Source organism: Eptesicus fuscus, chromosome 2 (assembly GCF_027574615.1).
Source record: "Eptesicus fuscus isolate TK198812 chromosome 2, DD_ASM_mEF_20220401, whole genome shotgun sequence".
In the NCBI taxonomy this organism is placed as follows: domain Eukaryota; kingdom Metazoa; phylum Chordata; class Mammalia; order Chiroptera; family Vespertilionidae; genus Eptesicus; species Eptesicus fuscus.
In genome coordinates this window covers 91,296,191-91,315,007 of record NC_072474.1, presented here as the reverse complement: position 1 = coordinate 91,315,007, position 18,817 = coordinate 91,296,191, and positions in this window count along the sequence as shown.

Below are 18,817 nucleotides of genomic sequence, written 5' to 3'. Positions count from 1 at the left end.
TTTTTTTTAAAACCCAATAAATCCTTGGGGGGTTTTGTTGTTTCTGTTTATAAATACTCAATTGATGGAGAATGCAACGTGGCCTATGGCTTAGTGGCTATTGATTTACAGGCATGATTAACAGAGCCCCAAATCTATCGGTGGCTACAGAGACCATCCTGGGCAGAGAGCAAACACGCCTCCCTATTGGGAAGTTGATAATGAGAAGAGGAAGTCTCCAAAAGGGGATGCCTGGTGGAAAGGAACCGCGCTGATTTCTCTTCTGGGAGGAGGAGGATGCATTTCTGGACATTTTTACCTCATTCTAAACGGGATCAAATGCAAACATGAGGGGCAAGACGGAGTATGATGGGCTCGGCGATTCTGCTGCTATTTCTAGTCAATCATCCACAGTGGTTCAATCACTTGCATTTATTTAATGTCTGGCACGCTCCAAATAGCCTTCCAGCATCTTCCTTCTTTTTTCCCATCACTGTCCTGTCGTGCGGGAGACAGAGAACTCACCTTCTTGGCTGCTTACCCACGGGTGGATGCCCGGGGAAAGGACACCTAGTAATAATGAATAACCTGAAGGCCTGAGGGCAAGAGAGCGTTCACATCACATTTGAATTTGAGAACAATGCTCTAGAAACAGAACAGACACCGGCTCTGAGGACAGAGACCTGCAGCCAGAGGGGATGGGGGCCAGAGCGAGGCAGGTGTGGGGCTGGGAACACAGGGGCGGGGTGGGCTGCGGAGAGGCCGAGAGGCGGGACAGACAGGAGTCGGTGATCTCCATAAAGGAGAGGACCGCTCTTCTTTTTTTTTTTTAATATATTTTATTGATTTTTCACAGAGAGGAAGAGAGAGGGATAGAGAGTTAGAAACATCGATCAGCTGCCTCCTGCACACCCCCCACCGGGGATGTGCCCGCAACCAAGGTACATGCCCTTGACCGGAATCGAACCTGGGACCCTTGAGTCCGCAGGCCGACGCTCTATCCACTGAGCCAAACCAGTTTCGGCAGGACCGCTCTTCTTATCGCAATGACATCGATGAGGAAATTAAGAGCAGGGGTTGTGACTTTTTCATTCAGTGTCTCCCAAATCCCACACGGTTCCTGACAGATACCCAGTATCCGGTAAATCAGTGGTTCTCAGCCTTCCTAATGCCGCGACCCTTTAATACAGTTCCTCCTGTTGTGGTGACCCCCAACCATAAAATTATTTTCGTTGCTACTGCATAACTGTAATTTTGCTACTGTTACGAACCGTCATGTAAATATCTGTGTTTTCCGATGGTCTTAGGCGACCCCTGTGAAAGGGTCGTTCGACCCCCAAAGGGGGTCTCGACCCACAGGTTGAGAACCGCTGCGGTGAATGGATAAATCCCATTGTCCGGTCAACGCATCTGCAGCTGAGTGAACGAGTCAGGCGATGAATCAGTGAACAAGTTAATACATTAAATGACTGTTTCCTTGGGAGGGTCCGACGGCCTCCCTTAGCATTCTGGCTTCTCCTCCTCCTTTCTACCACTGCCCCCATCACACGGAGGGCCGAAATCTCACCTGGAACACTGCCGATCTTTTACCTGACCAGGCAGCCTCTGTTCGCGGGCCGAAGGTCCCAAAGCCTGGCCCGCCTCGAAGCAGGTGCTCCTGACTTTGAGTCCAGGATTGGATGGGCCTCCGCGGAGCCTCAGCCCCTCCGCTTTCCCCATCAGGCCTCTCCCCGACGGGAATAATGATCCTGATCCATCCACCTCACACAGATGTTGGACAGATTGATTAGCTAATGTGCCCAAATTGCTCTGCGGATGAAAAGTGCCGGTTATTACTATTATTATTCTTCTGTCTGAGAGAGGCCCTCTGCCTTTTAAAGGAGCCACGGAGTGGCCGCTGACATTTCACTGGAATGCACTGCATCCCGCCGGGGGGAGGTTTAGTTACCAGTCAGGGAAAATGTCTCCACAGAGAAGAGCTTCTCGGAGCTTGTTCATCTGTCTTTTTAAAAGATGTGACCAAATCACCACCAGGTTCAGGTCGATGCCCAGGCCCATGTCAGCGAAAGGTTTGCCATCTTCCCCAGGGGTACTGATGGTAAAGCGTGGTTTGGCCTTTTGTCAGCCAGATGCCACCCCCAATGCTACTGACGTCAACCTAAACCCTACGCAGGGCATCAGAGATGTCTGAGTAAATCTGTTTCCTTTCAAAATGCTTCGGACTTGAAACCTTTCACCTTGCCCAGGAGTGAATAAAGGTTTCTCAGAGGCATTCCCCCCCCCCCCTCCACATTTGTTTGTTTCTGTACTGAGGTGATTTCCATTCACACACCTCGGGAAGTTCAGTGTGGAATAGCAGCAAAAACAAAAAGAAACAAGCAAGTGGACATTCTGATTTCTTTTTGAAGTTTGGGGTGTGACATACAGTCAGGGGAAGTTGTGAGACAGGCGTACAGCGCATTTAAATAACGGGGGAGAACTTGTCCTTGGAAGTGTGTGGATGCGGAATGGATGCTGGTGGCTTGGTATTCCGGGTGTGATTTGCTGCTCGTTTTCTTCAGTCACGTGGGCTTTTAGGGTGATGGATGCCTAAACTTTTAGAGTGAAATTTATGAACTGCATTAGTGTTAAGGACAAAACATAAAAATCCGTAATTTGAGAGTCGGGAGCAGTAGAGTGCTGTGTACAAAGGCTCAATGGAAATAATAGGCTCATAGAAGCGTCGGAGAAAGGAAAATGGCTTTCCCACATCAAGGCAGCAGAGCTTCGGGAAATCCTTTAATTGTCATCTAATTGGCTCGATGAGATAGCGTTGCTAAAGATGTATGCTATCAGAAGAGTGTCATTTAAGAAATAAAACAAGCTTGGGTCAGGACACGGAGAAATGTATGGCAGAGTTGGACCGGAGAAGCCCCATCTGAAGACTGCCCAGCAGGTGGCACAAGTGAGCCGTCAGAACCAGGGGTGTGGGGCTGCTGAGCCACATCGGTCTTCTAACCCTGCCCCCGGGGCTGTTGCATTATTCGGATGGACAGGTCTGGCTGAACAGGCCGCTGAAGCCACCTTCCCGAGATGATGGGTGGCCTCTGTGGCGGGAACAGCCCTCAGTGGGCCTGGTCATTCTGCACCTTTGTTCTGGCTTTTTCCTAAGTGTGTGCCAGGGTCCTCTTCCTCCTCCTGTCCTATTTCCCAAGGTTCCTCTGCTACCCTGTGGGCCCCTGGGCGTGTCTATGTGCTTGTCCTTCTGCCCGTCCTCTTTATGGGAAAGCAGTTGCTCTGGACACTCTGACCTCTATTCTCTTTGCTAACAGACAGAGCAGAGGGCGGGAGAGTCAGTGTGCAAGGCACTAAGTTAGGATTTAACATCTGTCCTTCTCAAGACCCTTTGTGATAGATATAGATACCATTTTCCCTTTTGATTGATGAAGAAACTGAGGCTCAGAGAGAATAAGGAGCTTGCCCAGGGTTCATAGTCAGTTATGGAGCACATACTTTCTTCTACACACACACACACACACACACACACACACACATACACACACTATATATATATATATATATACTAGAGGCCCAGTGCACGAAATTCGTGCACTGGTAGGGTCCCTAGTGCCCCTGGCTCGGGCCTCCCTCCCTTCCCCCGGCTGGCCCCGCCCCCTGGTCGAACTCCCAGATGAACTCCGGGTCGAGGGGACAATTTGCATACTACACTTTCATTATATAGGATTTTTTTGTTAGTCTTGATCCTTCCTCCAATCCCTGCAGCATTTAAATTTCCTGGCATCATGGGCATCCATAACCTCAGGAAAGGGTTGTTACAGGAACTACTCAGGGGTCTCAGAGCCTAGAAAAACCATGGAGCAATGCGAAGTCCCAGTCTGAGTCTGAAGGCCAAAGAGCTCTGACGTCTGAGCTCAAGCAGAAAAAGCAAATTTCGTCTTTCCTCCACTTTTTTGTTTTATTCAGGCTCTCAGTGGTAAGGGTGATCATCCTTACTCAGTCTACTGATTCACGCAAGTGCTCATCTCCCAAAGACACTCTCACAGGCACACCCAGGTGCAGTTGTGCCAGTTATCTGGGCATCCCTTAGCGTAGTGAAGCTGACATGTAAAATTAACCATCACAGCGTGATGGGGAGAGTAGGAAAAGGAGTGAAAGCAAGGAAGCAGCGTAGGTGCCTGAGAAAGGAAGAAACCTATACCTCATTCTCCAGGTGGGCTGGGGGTGAGGATCAGGGGAAAACGGAAGCCAGCTAGTTTTGGGGAACAGGGTCCAAGTGCAGAGTGATCTGAGCCCCTTGCCAGGTGGGCGTGAGACTCCGAGGGGCACTGCTGTGCTGGGCCTTGGCAGCTGGGCCTGGGGCAGCCTCTCCCAATTCCCCAGAAGCAGAGTGGTCTCCCCTGCTCCAGAGGGCACAGGCTCTTGGAGAACAGGAAGGATGATCTGCCCTGATTGTGTTGAGTGACAACTGAAACCCCCATGGGAGGGGGCGGGCTCAGTGGATGTGACAGAGGGTGGGGATAATGATCAACACCAACCCCCAGCCTGACATGCTGTGCCATCACACAATCCCCTCTTCCTATCTATTAGGTGGAGAAACAAGAAGGAACTGTAATTGACACAGATCCCACTTTCAGGGGGCGGGGCTCATTACAGAAATAAGCTAAATTAGGCTAACAAGTTCCTGTTATGTGTTTGTGGACTGGAATCTGTACCCTCATGCAACATCGAACCCAGGGTTTTCTGGCTCCAAAATCAGCTCCTTTTATGACACCAGAAGGAAGCAACATTGCCATATCAAGGATTCGACATAATCTGAAACGTTGCTATCCTTCAAGTATCCCGATGCCTAAAATTATCATTATTATTTAAAAAATATTGCACAATTTTAACCAAATCAATTCGAGGTTCATTCCCTCCACCTAATTTCCATTCAATGTAATGAGATTTTAGTAGGCATTTTATTAAGGTGAGCCGCCAGGGATCGTTCTTAAACTATGTTCAATGTGTTATATAAAAAGAAGGCACTCTCTATAAGTAAAAAATAATTTTTTTTCATGAAAGCATGAATGATTTTCTGATAAGTTTCTAGTCACACCAGAAACCAGGGCTTCTCACGTATGAATTATTCATCTACTGAAAGTGAATTTTCACCTTTGGTGTCACCCAGTTGTTTTCAATCCTCAGCATCAGATTTAAGAAGAAAGAGTTCCAAGGACAGTTATTGGTTTATTCCCCTCCCCTCCATCACACAACTGCTGGTGCAACATTTCCAGGATGCCCTCAGCCTTTATTTTCAGAAGTTACGTGACTTACCCTGGGTCAGACTGGGTGCTAGTGGCCCGATGGCATTGATTGGTTCTCTGCCATGGTTTGTGCAACGTCAGAGTAAGGGGAGTGAGGCGGAAGTGTAGGGTGGCAGAGAGTCACCTTCCAGGCCATACTTGTTCTTGACAGCATGGAAGTGGGGACAGTGCACATAGTGGACTTGCGTGGCCTCGTCCTGGTTACATTCTTCCAGAGCTGAGCCATCCTCTCCTCTGGGGGTCGCCCCGGCAGAGAGAGAGAGAGAGAGAGAGAGAGAGAGAGAGAGAGAGAGAGAGAGAGAGACTGACTCACTAAACTTTAACCTGCCCAGCTCTTATTCTGATTTCTGATCACTGGCTTTGGCTCCGAGTTAGAAACCACATGCATAAAAAGCGCATCCAAACATGGATGAAATTTTGCATGGCATATCCTGAGAAATGATTCTCTCCAGAATTCAGCCCTAACAGCCGCTCTAACGTGCAGGGTCCTCTGTGCGGAGCTGCAATAGAGACAAAACTCCTCTAGAGGGCACTCGCGGCTTCTCCATGAGCCCGGAGCTCCCGCCAAGGCAGTTTTGCAGAAATGGCACAGACTCCGCACGGGAGCAGAACGGGATCTAAATGAACAGATGAGTGTGCATGTGCAGGTTTTTTTCATTAGCAAATAATACCTCTTTGTCTTCTTCGGAACGGCATCAGTGGAAATCGTGCACATGTGGGAAAGTAAAATATGGAGGGTTTCTTTGTGTTTCCTCTGTGGATGCACACTGAACCCTCCCCTCGGGGGGAGCTTGCTGTAGGTCACTGCGATGTCATATTTATAATGATCAGGAGAGGGAGAGGAATTAAAAGATTTAACTGCTTAACTCTTCAGCAGTTGAGCTGTGGCCCTGGGGACCCGCCGGGAACTTGACGTGCTGGCCAAGCTCGGTGGAAAATTCCTCAGGAATGGCCATTTGACCCTTTCCTGGGCCACCTGAGGCCATCAGCTTTGGTTAGATTAGATGGACCATAATTGGCTTTGGAGTTGTTGAAGCACATTCTGGGTGCACATCTCTCCCTGTTTTGAAAGGCGTGTGTTTACCTTGGATGGGACCCGTGTAGAGGGAAGTCAATCACCGCTTGGGTGGGTGGCTGGACCTGCATGTTCTTTCCCAAGCTCTGCCTCTCGGCGTCCCCAGCGATGGGGTCCTGCCCAGCCGCTCCTCCCTCCCACCTCCTCCCCTTCAGGCCCAGGGTTAGGGAGAGGGTTGAGTCACTGCTGGTCTGCTTTAGAATTTGCACAAGAAGTACTGGTCAGGATGATTTTAAGGTTTTTTTTCCAGCCCCCGAGGTCTGTGAGTCCATGCATTTGTGGATTCTGAGGTGAGGAGGACATACACAGGAGAGTGACTTCGACATTGTAAGGGGTGCAACTGTTTTCCCTGCCTCTAGGCATGTCCCTCCCCAAACCATTCTCCAGGACCCAGAATGACCCTTTAAACGTGTACGTGGCATCATGGTCTCCTTTTCTGCTTAACGTTCTTCAGCAGCTCCACACTGCCTTCGTGAAAATGCCCGAACTCCTTCACCCACACAGTTGACAAGGCTCTTCATGATCTGTCCCTCAACCTCAGCCTTCCTCCTGAATGACAGTCGGCTCTCTCTCACTTCCAGGCCAAGGCTGCCCCTTCCACCGGCAGGTACTGAACCGCGTCCAGCTGGCCAGGGTGAGCCTGAGGAGGGGCGGTGAAGGATTAAAGAAGACAGACAAGAGAATGCAGTTGGGACCAGGTGGATCACTGCCTAGATGAGGAAACAGCACACAGCCTGTAACCAGAAGCTTTATTTTATAGTTGAGATCACACAAACCAAAACAAGGGCAAGATGTTTACAATGTTCTTGTGAGTTTCAAATCTGCTTCTTTCCTGTTGTTGCCATTTTCTGAACTCTATCACCCCCTGCAGTCCACTTGCCTTAGCTACCTAGGACTGCAGGGTCAGACTATAAGGTCAAGCTTACAACCATAGCCTTTTAGCTATACTTGTGCTGGGAGGGCTTTGCCCTCCGAGCTTGGGACTTGTATGTGGCTTTGCCACAAGTTAGTCCGAGTCTTGATCCTGTCCAAATGCGATAGCCGCTCTCCACAATGTACCGCCAACACCAACATACATGCTCGCAGTACACACTCCTGTAATACACATCCATAGCCTGGGTTTCATGCTTTAGGTCTCAGCTTAGGTGCTTCTTTCTCTAAGAAGCCTTATCTGACTTTCGAACACTAGGTTAGATGCCCCATTCTTTTTGTTTGTTTGTTTTGTTAATCCTCACCAGAAGATTATTTTCCCATTGATTTTTTAGAAAGAGTGGAAGGGAGGGGGGAGAGAGAGATAGAGAGAGAGAGAGAGAGAGAGAGAGAGAGAGAAACCTCCCCTAAGCACCCTGATAACTTGGGCCGGGGATCGAACCTGCAACCCAGGTACGTGCACTTGACCGCGAACCAATCCTGTGACTTTTCAGTACGTGGATTGACCCTCTAACCACGGAGCAACACTGGCCAGGGCTAGATGCCCCATTCTTAAGTTATCTTAGCATTCTGTTTTAGCCTTAACCCTACCGGGAGGGTTAAGGAAGCGGAAGTGAGTTTCCTTAAGACGATGAAAGAGTTTCCTGAGGGTGCCTGGAAGTGCTATCTGAATAGTCAAGCCCATCTGGAACAAAGGTCAGATAGTCTTCTTCCTCCCTGAGAACCGGAACTGTCTTCCCTCCCACTCAGCCTGGACGCCGAGAACTGGCACCACACTTCCCTGTCCGCATGAACTTGACTTTGTACTATTCCCCTGTCCTCATAAGTATGACTATTTTTCCAGAAGTCTCCTGACCAGGCCAATGGGTTGGTTGTTCATCACAGGAACTTCCCCAAATGCTCTTCCCAACTCTCCAATGGAAAGCACCATCAGACAGTTTGCACTTCAGAGTTTTTGAATTCCTTGCCTCAAAATTCTCACCTCGCTATTTCCACCAAAGCTAGACTATTGTATCATGACCCTTGCCCGACCCTAACAGGCTCTCTGCTTTGGAGTATCTGCCTCAAACCAAACTCCCAATTCTCAGTAAATTCTCACCATATGTACCTTCCTCCCTCAGAAACACTGAGGAACCTTTGCAAGGTGATGTTCTCTCTTCATGCGGTGAGCGGTCAGCGTTGTCGTAGCAACAGGTTGTGTTGGTAATGTCTGGGGAGCCAGCTTTTGGTACACCTCTTATCATCAGGAGGGCTGGTGCTTACCCCTTAAGAAAGCCAGTGAGCTTTACTGAGCTTCCGGAAGGCAGTCGGCGTGGATTTGGGTGTTTGAACTCTGAACCTACAGCTCCCCAGAGATGACTCAGCAGATAACAACTTGGTAAAGCCGAGGGTTGCAAGGTCTCAGTCACCTTCAGGAGCTCGTCTTCTGCTCACACACTCACTCACCCTCTCACTCAGCAGACTCACATCTTTTTCATTGAGGCCACAGCTCACTCTCCGGGACCAGGTGGCTTGGGCTGTGCGTCTCTAGGGGTGTGTGTTACGTTCTTCCTCCCACTTCCTTCTAGTTCTGGCACAACTGCCTGTGTAGCTTTACTTTGCCATGATGCTGACTTTGACCTGGACTCTGCCTGACTTCGGAAGCGGGGAGCGGGGGGCGGCAGTGTCTACTGTAGTCTGGCTCTTACTTCCATGTCTTTGGTTCATACTCATGGGAACATCTGGTTAGCCACTGACTGGCCAGCAGAAGCTGGCTTGAGAGGAATTCGGTCCAGTCATATCTGAACAGTTTGGGGTCACCTGACCTGTTACCCTCTCAGCAAGGGTCACCGAAGACAGCAGATTGTGAAGGTTTTATGGTTTGGAGTCAAATTTGCTGATGTGACAGGGATTCTACTTGCTGAAATACATAAATGCACTTGTCTCCTCCTCACCACCTTGAATGGGGCCCTGCCCTCATTCAGCCAAAAGCATCCCAGCAAGAATCCAAAAATAAAGCATCTGTGTTCAGCTTTGACTTTCAAACAGGGTCTTGAATTCTGTAATAAAACAATCGTCTTGATAGACAGGCTTTGTTGAGAGAAAAAGGATTTGTCAACTACAAAAGCTTCTTTTACACATCAAGAGTAGAAAGAGGAATGCATTGAAATTGCTGATCTGCACAGTATTATTTTAAACCAAAGACAGAGACAGCTCAGGATATTCTGTAAGGAAAGTCTCTTCTGACCTTCCAGGGGCAGGGGGCAGACAAGCGATGTGAGAGAGAGAACCAGAGGGTCCTGGTCCCTCTCCCCAGGCCAGGGGGGTGGGTGGTGGTGGTGGGGAGCAGGGGGTCATACAGTCCAGGGAGATGTGTGGGCACCTAGTGTAGCCGGGCCTGCTCCTTGTTTCTCAGGAATAACACAGAAAATCGTCAGCCCCTTAGGGAGACCCTGTGTTTAGTTTTGGAGTTGGAGACTCATGGAGCCCCTCAGGGTATAGTTTGAAAATGGCTGAGTGGCTCTGGCCAGTATGCTCAGTGGTTAGAGTGATGGCCTACAAACCAAAGGGCCAATGCTCAGTCAAGGGCATGTATCTGGGCTGTGGGTTCACTCCCCAGCCCCGGATGGGGTGTGTGCAGGAAGCAACCAATTGCTGTGTCTCTCTCACACCCTTGTTTTCTCTCTCTCCCCCTCCTTCCCTTCCACTCTCTCTCAATGGAAAACATATCCTCGGGTGAAAATTAACAAACAAACAAGACGAAAATGGCTGAGTGAGGTGTGGAGGGGTGGCCCTGAGAAGCCAGGGGTGTGTGAGGCTACTGTAAGTCCTTGGGTGCTGGGTGAGGGGTGAAGGGGACAGGGCCTGGGGTCAGAATGAGTCTGCAGCCGTTGGGGGCCACACCCCACGATACTCAAGACAGGCAGGTGGGAGAGCTGAGCCTCAGCGCGGACCCACAGGGTCGGAGTAGATCGGCCACCACAGGAGGGCTGTGGGGACAGCACTTGGCCATCATGGGGTTTGGGATCTTCCCCTGGCACTCCAGAGGGTACGGAGAAGCAAAGTAGCCCCGGAGGAATGAATATCTGAGTGGAGTGAGTATTTCCTCAAGGGAGTCTGGGTTAGACTAAGAAGGTCTGCTTTAAATTCAGAGGCTGAGTTATCTTTAATTTGCAAGTGTAAGTTCTTTTCTACAATGGACAGCAATAGGGCTGAACATTCAGAGTGACGAAATAGCTTTCTTTTTTGTCTGAGTCACTGTGTAAATATTGCTTGTATCCGTGTTGGGTCTACTAAACCCAGGCCCTCCCACCCCTCATTACTTAAATATGTATAATGAGATAGGCGGGAGTGGGGACCTCATTTATTTGTTCAATCAATATCTGTTGAGCAAATACTATGTGCTGGCTCGGGGCGCCTAGTGTAGAACCAGACAGGCCTGGTCCCTGCCCTAAGCAGCTGGTTAGTCTTCGGACTAGAGGGAAGGGCTGGCATTTTCCTGTGCCCGCCAAGCTCTGTCACTGTTGTTCATTGCACTTGGTGGCCACTGGGAGGTACTTTCTGCCCACTTTATGCGTCGGGGCACTGTATGTATTGGGTGATGTGGGAAGATGCTGAGTTAAAACTCCCAATTTCGAATTCACTCCCTTGGCTCCAAGTTCCCCAACACCGACGCCTTTCTGACTCATGCCAGCTCATCTGGGTGGTTCAGTATTTCCCTAGCAAATACTGATCCTGCCGCACTTTAGAGGAGCTCATAGTTGCGGGAAATACAGAGACAGAGGCGGCCCTTTCCGCTTCCGTGGTAGACCTGCTCCTGGAGGACATGCAGAAATCCACAGACGCGGGGACAGGAGCGCTGTGTGCGGGGAGGAGGCAGCGTGCCCTTCTGCTGGGCGGAGAGCGCAGTGCACTGGGGGCCCGGGCAGCCGTCCAGCCCTCCCGCCGGCTGCAGGGCTTCGTACACCTGGGCAAGGACTGCATTCCCAGGTGCCACTGGCTCCCCAAGGGCCCCCCATGCCCTGGACTGCGCCCACCAGGCCGTCACCTCCTCCTTGGCACCAGGCGCTGTGAAACCTGACAATCGGTCATGAGCTCAGAGCGGACGTTGGAGCTGAGTGCCAAGGCCAGAAGCAAGGGGGCTGAAGACAGGCGTGGAGAGTTTGCTAACAGGGCGTGCTGCGCACCGGGGAGGGAGAGGTGGTGTGTTTGGGAAGGAACAGACAGCTTGCAGAAGAGGCTGGGGAGGGAATCTGGCTGTTCCACCCCAAGGATGGACAGAGGCCATTCAGGAGGGGGAGGTGCTGAGAAGCCTGCCATTCGCCCTGGAGCTCTGGGGAGCCTGGCAGGTGTTAAACGTTACCTTCAAATCACTGTATTCCGTGTGCGCTCATCCTCCCTGACAGCCTTCCCTCCCCCACCGGCTTCCCTGTTGCTCTGACTCTCCTGTTCTTTCCTGCCCTGACCTCACGCGCTGGGATTTAATGTTAGTCGGCCTTGTTCACCATCTCTCCGTTTCCTGTGAAACCTCTCTCCCGTTATCTCTCCCCAGGTGCAGAGCTTGGTGACAACAAGGACTGAAAAATAATCCCTCTTTTAGCAGCATTTCCCAACGTATAGCACACGCGCCGTGGTAAATGCGGCGATTTCCAATGGCATGCTAACACATACTTGCCTTTTAATGTATTTATTTTTAGAGCAGTATGTGTCCTAAATATATTCAATATATTTATTTTTATGTGTAATAAGAAAAAAGTACTCCCTGCACATGAGAGCCATGATTTCACTGATGTGTCTGGGGAGGATGAGGCTAAAACAAGGTTTAAATGAAAGAATTAGTTGATGCAAAGAAAAAAAAATCCTGGTGGTTCACAGATAAAGGAGAAACTGCACAGGCGGTGTGCCAGTGACTGGTATTGCAGATCTGGCCCAGCCAGGAGGGGCTCCACAAGTCGCTGCTGGAAAATGGACTCGATTTTACATACGTAGTTTAGTACCGCATATTCAGGGTGGCTTGCCTAGAAGGAGCAGTCTTTCCAAGAACTTGGAGGGAAGGAAGAGAGGGACAGGGCAGGGAGAGAGAAGGGCTGTGGGCCTTCAGCCTGAGGACCTTCCAGGGGTGCCTCCTGGGGTTGGAGGACAGTGGGATGGGCTACCAGGCGTCCTCAAACTATGGCCCGTGGGCCACATGCGGGTGTTTTTGCCTTTTGTTTTTTTACTTCAAAATAAGATATGTGCAGTGAGCATAGGAATTTGTTCATAGTTTTTTTTAAACTATAGCCCGGCCCTCCAACGGTCTGAGGGACAGTGAACTGGCCCCCTGTTTAAAAAGTTTGAGGACCCCTGGGCTGGAGTCTGGTGTTTTAAGGGCATCGCCAGGTGGCCGGGAAGAGGTCGGAGTTTCATTCCTAACAGATGAGAATTGCCTCATCATCTGCCTGTCTTCCTCTCCTCTGACTCTGCTTTGATACCTTTTTCATCCTCAGTGTTAACTCTGTCTACACACACACACACACACACACACACACACACACACACACGCTATACTAGGTTGTGATGCCAAATATATTTCTCTTGAGGTGTCTCTTCCAAAAAGTCTGGAAACACTACACTAGGTCAGTGGTTGGCAAACTCATTAGTCAACAGAGCCAAACATCAACAGTACGACGATTGAAATTTCTTTTGAGAGCCAAATGTTTAAACTTAAACTTCTTCTACGCCACTTCTTCAAAATAGACTCGCCCAGGGTGTGGTATTTTGTGGAAGAGCCACACTCAAGGGGCCAAAGAGCCGCATGTGGCTCGCGAGCCGCAGTTTGCCGACCACTGCACTAGGCCATCATACCGCTCTTTCCATTCTGTTTAGTCCTTCATTCACCTGTTCATTCATTCCCACTTATTAAACATTTTATGTGCCAGGTTCTGAACTCCAGCATCCCCAGGTCTGAACTCAATATCCCCAGATTCCGAACTCAATATCGCCACCTGGTGTGCGTCTGTTTTAGTGCAAATTCTTTCTCCAGTCTCTCCTTATGTGCCCTACTCATTACTTTCACTTCCCTGAAAAATGCATGCTCTCTTGCATCCTAGGGGCCTTTGCAAAACTCTACTCATCTCTTTTCTCTCTCTTTGAGCTGCTCGCCCTTCAGCTAAAGAATCCTTCTCTTATCCTCAAACACTGGCTTTGGTTCTGGAGGTGATTTTTAAAATAAGGCTGCAAATTCTCTGACACTTGTTCCTGACGGCTTCAACCAATAGGGATGGCGGAAGTGAAACTCTGTGACTTCTAAAGCTAGGTCATAAAAGGTCATGCAACTTTCACTTAGTTGATGGAATACCTACTTTTGGAGCCGTGAGCTGCCAGGGAGAAATCCAGGGACCCAAGGCCACCATGGTGGAGGAGTCGCGTGCAGGTGCTTCCATGGACAGTCTCAGCTGGGCCTGGACTTCAAGCCATCTCTGCCAAGGTGCCAGGCGTGTGAGTGGGCTGTGGTGTACCCTCCAGACCAGCCCACCCACCAAACGTGTACCACTGAGTGACCTCGATTGATGCCATGAGTAACAGAAGAACCACCCAACGGAATCCTGCCTGCATTGGGGACCTACAAAATCATGAGTTACAGTAAAAGGGTGGTTGACTGCATTTTGTGGTGGTTTGTTATGTAGCGATACAGAACTGTAACAATTTTCCATAGCGTTCCATTTTGTCTCCACTGCAGAGTTTACTGCACTGTAGCTTAATTTCCTAAATTCTACCTCTCTGTCTTTTTTGGTAGAAAATATGAGGCCAGGAATAATGTTTTATTGGCCATTATATTTTTAATATCTAGCATTAGTTCTGCAAAAATATGAGCCTAATAATTATGTTATAAATATTGGATGAATTGAATTAAATGGAATGGAACAAACCTGATTACAGGTAAAGTGACCATATAACCACGTTTGCCTGGGACCTGTTGAGTGATGTAATTATTTACAAAGTCCTCTTTCGCCCTCAGATTTAAAGGTTAAATTATACAGGTACCCTAATGAGAGGGGTCTTTGTGGGACCAGGGCAGGACCCTTAACAGTTCCCATATGATTTATTAGAGTTTGCATTTGGTTCCAGTTGGAGAATAATGTTGAATTTTTAGATGAGAAACTTAGAAGAGTGACTGTTATTGCTCCTGTTGCCATTATATTTTGATGATGTGCCCTATAATTAGATGTTGAAAATGCTAATGTATATTAATTAATACTTGACTGATTTGATTACTTATCCTAATTACACTTTGATCCCTTTTGATAAGTATATTGATGCATATTTTATTTACTTCACAGACTTCTTTGTATAACTGCGCTTTGATAATATCTGATTACATCTTAATATTTGTGATAATAAGAGCTTTCAGTAGCTCTATTATCACAGTAGCTCTAGTATCACAGTAGCGCTAAGTGATATTCCTTGCCACTTTCCACTGTGTGACATTGGGTAGGTTATTAACTTCTCTGGTCTTTAGTTTCCTCATCTGTGAAATGGAGATAGTAATAAAAGTTACTCATAAGGGTGCCAGGTAGATTAAATGAGATTATGTATATTAATAGGGTATTCTGGCTGGGCCCTCACCGACATTCCAGATAATTCTAGCTTGTAGGTGATATTCCCTACTGCCACCCAAATACCTATTTGCACGAGCTGACATGCATTAAGGCCTTGTTTTGCTGGTGTTATTTCAGGAGGGGGCTCAGGGAGAAGGGAGGGATAGTTTCAGGTAAGGTGCTGTCGAGGGGGAGAAGGGAGAGAAGAATGAAGGGGATGGCATGGTATGGGCCCCATCCGCCCATTCAGGCAACAAGGTACAGGTTTCCACTAAAAAGAGGGCCTGGCCACGGGGCCAGTGGGGTGGGCATCCATGCCTGGCCACAGGGCTGAGTTGGCTTTGGGGGGTGTGTGTCTTTTGTCAATTTCATACTGAGGGACCCTGAGAGCTACTCAGAGGAGCCCTATGAGAGAGGGCCTTGTGCCCACTGGTTTGAGATACAGTAGAGAGAGGGAGGAGGGGAAGGGTGAAGAAGAAGGGAGAGAGAGAGAGAGAACAGCTGAACTACTTGTGTGTGTGTGTGTGAGAAAGACTGTAATAACTCTAGGCACAAGAAAGGCTGTTTTAGGGCCCAGGAAGATACCCCCATGCACCCACCCACCATGCTGCAGCATTCTGCCCTGGATCCCAGGTGCCAGGGTGCCCTGTGGAAGAGGGCTATGTCTGGCACATCAGCATTCTCATGAATTCAGAGACATTGGTGTGCATGTTGGAGGGAGGGGAACATGGAGTGAGCGTGTGCAGAGCGGGGAGTGCCCTGTCATTGCTGTAATGGCTAGAAACCACAGACTCCGGGTACTGCGCCAACACTGTACACGATCAATTTTAATGGTCACAACTACTCTGTGCCAGCCACCACTCGTACTTCATCACCCCCATTTTACAGATGGGAAACGGGGGCCAAGAAGGATTCGGCAACTTCCCCGAGTGTCACAAAGGGTAACTGGCAGAGCGTGGATTTGGATTCAGGCTGTCAGATGCCAGAGCCCCTGCGCTTAGCCATTACCCAGATCGCCCCCTCATCAGGGAAGTGGGCCAGTCCCTGAGCACCAACGAGCCTCCCAACCCTACTTGGGGGAGCCCTGGAGTGGGGAGGAGCTAACAGCAGTGCTTTTCTTCAGTCTTGTTTTTAGAGATGAGAACATGGCAGCCCTCGGAACCAAACCAGTGCCCTCTGTGGCCTCCCGGCGAGCCTGTCCTCTGCTGTGACCCGGCCTGAGGAGACCCGGGAGTGGGAAATGGTCCCCTGACATTGGGTCATCAGCGGGGTCACTGGCCACTTTCCAGAAGATCCCAAGATCCTGGAAAGCACAGAGCGATGACCAGACCCAGCCCGGGGACACGGAGCACCAGAGTGGCCACTTGATGCTTTCGGGACACTTTTAGAGAATCTCACGTGAAGCCCACAAGTTAGCAAGCACCTTCTCTTCCTCCCTTCACAGGAAACCAGCCTGCCCACGTCCTTGACACCACGACGGAAACTCTCTCCTCTGTCATTCTCTTTTAAACTTTTGGAGTATACATAGTGTCATTTTTGAATGTTTGGGATTTTCAAAATTAAAATGCTACCTTTCTCATTTACATATGATGTTAAAAACTTTGTCGTGCCTGGATTTAAAAGAAAAAAAGAGAACCTTGGTGGAAATATACTAAAATGCTGGCAAGTCTGTGGGTGATGCAATTATGGTTTATTTTAATTTTCTTCTCTATTCTCCTCAATAAGCATGTTCTGCTTTTATAATAGGAAAGGAAATGGATTTTGTATGTATGTGTGGATTTTTTTTTTCTAAGTTTGAGATTAGTTGTCTCTTTCCATGAAGTTATATTCCATCCAGTGCAGACAACTGTTATTTTGAGTTGTGATGCTATTTTTTTGGTTTGTTCTTCATTTCACTCCCTGAGATTCTGCCACGGCCGCTCTGTCCAGCTGAGAGGGAGGCAGATCAATGACCAAAAGTGCAGACCCAGCCGACTTCTCATCCGAGAGCTGAATGGAAAGAGCTTTGGTGGGGAGGCCGAGGGTGGGCTCTGGTTCTGCCGCCCCAGGCGCGGAGCCCCGCGGCCTCCTGGCGCAGGGAATCGCTGGCGCCATAGGGAAGCCAGTGGGACGATATCAATTGAATTGCCTAAGATCCTGGTAGTTCAAAGTAAGTCTGAGAATGGCTCTTCCCATTGCTGTGAAGGTAGAAAACTAAAGTAGTGGCACCCTAGCTGGTTTGGCTCAGTGGATAGAGCATCGGCCTACGGACTGAAGGGTTCAATTCCAGTCAAGGGCACATGCCCGGGTTGCGGGCTCGATCCCCAATAGGAGATGTGCAGGAGGCAGCTGATCAATGATTCTCTCTCATCATTGATGTTTCTATCTATCTCTCCCTCTTCCTTCCTCCCTGAAATCAATAAAAAATATTTTTATTATTTTTAAAAAATATATCTTTATTGATTTCATGGAGGAATGGAGGGGGAGAGAGATAGAAACATCAATGATGAGAGGGAATCATCAATCGGCTGCCTCCTGCATGCCCCACCCTGGGGATGGAGCCTGCAACCCAGGCCTGTGCCCTAACCAGAAATTGAACCGTGACCTTCTGGTTCATAGGTCGATGCTCAACCACTGAGTCACACTGGCTGGGCTAAAAAAATATTTTTTAAAAAGAAAGAAAACTAAAGTAGTGGCGATCAGTGTGTCCTGGCATTGGTAGTTGAAGCAATGTTTTTAAGGTAGCACAGGGCCTAGATGGGATATGGTGAAAGGAGGACAGCCTAAGGGTTATGGGCAAAGGTATAGAAGCAGACGCAAGCCCATCACAGTGGAAGATGTGTGGGGACAAAAAGAAAAATCACAAAGAGGAAGCCTGCAATGTCCCCAGCTGTGGGAGCACACAGGCATGGTGTCTATCTTCTCATTCATGGTGCCCGGCAGTAGCCACCCAATAACGGTCTCTCTATACTCTGTGACAGTTAACTAATAAATTCTGTTTTTCTTTCATTTAGCTGTAAGTTTAAAGTAAATATTGATATTTTCCAAGATATAAAACCAGTCACTCATCACAAGGCATTTCAACAAAACCAAACAGTTCGGTGCCCTAGACTTACAGAGGTTCTCCTAATTGGATAAAAAGATGAGGTCTGTGCTTTTTCATTTGCCTGATTAATTACTGCTCCGAAACCCTTGAAAACAGACACAGTCTGTAAGTGGTATCTGTTGTTTAATCGAGCACAGATGTTTTCAGAGACCTTTTAAACAGGCCTGGAGAGTTACTCTCAAGTAAAATGAATCATGGAACTGTGGGTTTTAAAAGTGACTGCACCATGCCAGCCAAAAAGCAATTTTTACAAATATTCAAGCCATGGTCGCTATAACTGTGGTTTGTCCTAAGGCCACCAGCATCAAGGAGCAGCACCAAGATGATGGCAGTAAATGGCGTCACCACCCACCCAGGACTCTAGGCTCAATGTCCAGTCGCCCACAACTTTTCCTGGACTTGTGCTTCCTTCCCTGGTCTGTGCTGTGTCCAAGTTTTGCCCTCAAGTTCATCTCCTAAGTATCCCTCTGGCTGTTTCTTTTGACTACTCCTACCACCACTACCTTGGTTAAGGCAACTGTATCAATTGGGCAACTGGATGTGAGTACATGCTGATGAGTGGCTCTGACTCCTGTTGACCCTGTGACTGAGGGATGGCCACAGTGTCCTGTCCTCCGCAGCCCTGCTCAGCTCCTGCAGACTCAGGCCGATGGCTTCTTTCATGGAGTCACTCCATCTCCTACGTGGACTTCCTCTTTCCCTGCTGCCTTCTATTTTTCCAGCATGACTGTCTTTTCCCAAGATCCCTGCCTTCTTCTCATGATGTGCTTGAAGAAGGACAGCTTCAGTTTTATTATTTTGGGCTCCAGTGATATTTCAGGCTTAATTTGGTCTAGAACCCACTTGTTTATCTTTTTGGTGGTCCAGGGTACCCATAGAGCTCTTCTCC